This window comes from Echinops telfairi, unplaced genomic scaffold (assembly GCF_000313985.2).
Source record: "Echinops telfairi isolate 266 unplaced genomic scaffold, ASM31398v2 ScPeMD7_7463;HRSCAF=8501, whole genome shotgun sequence".
Lineage (NCBI taxonomy): Eukaryota > Metazoa > Chordata > Mammalia > Afrosoricida > Tenrecidae > Echinops > Echinops telfairi.
The window spans coordinates 8,427,318-8,428,696 of record NW_022111363.1 but is presented as its reverse complement, the minus strand read 5'-3'; positions in this window follow the sequence as shown (position 1 = coordinate 8,428,696).

The following is a 1,379-nucleotide window of genomic DNA, read 5'->3' as shown; positions in this document are numbered from 1 at the left end:
CAGGCCCTCGGAGGGAGGAAGAGAAACCTCGCCGCTCCTGTGGACATTTACAGCCCAGGAAATCCAGTCGGGATGGTTCTGCTCTGCCTTTGTGGTTGCTAAGAGACAGGGTCCACCGGAAGGCAGCGAGTTTGATTTGGGGATCATAATAAATAGATTTGATCATGCTTCAGAAGACTCAGTAGTTATATGAATCCTTCCCAGACTGATCTACACATTCAACACAATGCCATCATCATCTCAGCCTTTTTAGAGTGTAGACATTGATATAGTGATTCTAAAATGTATGCAAAAAGTGTAGAGTATCTAGAATGACTCACACAATCTTGAAGAAAAGCTAATTTGGAGACCTTATGCTGTATGATTTCATTCCGCATTGTATCCTCACTGCCATCGAATTGGTTCTGACCCATAGCAGCCCTATAGATTAGAGCAGAACCGGCCCTGTGGGTTTCCGAGACTGTCACTCTGTCTTTGGGGGAGTAGAAAGCTTCACCTTTCTCCCGCAAAGCAGCTGGTGGTTTCAAACTGCTGACCTTGTGGTTAGCAGCCCACCGTGTAGCCTCTACAGCACCAAGGCTCCCCAGTTTGTACCGGCAAAGGGCACATCAGTGAGCTCTGGAGCCATGCCTCTGTGTCAGAACTGAGGGATGGCGGTGCACACATCTAGAAGATAGCAGAGATGCTGTTCAGCATCCTAAAATACACAAGAGCCCCCGCAATAACACATCACCTGGCCCCACATGCCAATGCTGTTGACGTTGAGCAGCTCTAGGATGAGAAGTATACAGTGAAACAGATGAAGAAGTGGGCAGAATAAGAAGCAGCCTGTGTGAAGATGAAGACTTGCATGCTCCGCACTTTGTGCCGTGAGTAGCTGCCACCGTTTCGAGATGCACCATCCTCCTGGGCCACGCAAGGCCTCTTCATGGGAGTCTGGGGCTGAGGCACACAGTGGGAGTCTACCTTCTGCTGGTCTCCTTCTGCCCAGGGAGGACCACTTAGAGGGGCTGTAAGCTCTCCTGTCCCACCATCACTTTAGCTGAAGAAGCCAGGAGATTCTCCCAGTGGGCCACTTCCATTTCCAAAGCCTATGTTTGTGCTGCATAAGGTACGACAGGCTGATGTCATCATGCCCCTTCCTTCTTGCGCCCATTGCCCAGGTGATTAATTAGACATTTAAGATTGTCCTGACTGATTGATTAAAAAAAAAACCCAAAGCTATCATTAAATATAAATATATTTATATGTGTACATGCCTGTATTTAGACCTCTAAAAATGCCCTTTGACTCCTAGTTCTCTCCTCGATTTCCCTTTACCTTCCTCTTGTCCCACTATCCTGTTCAACCTTCATTCAGATTTCAGTAATTCCTCTCGG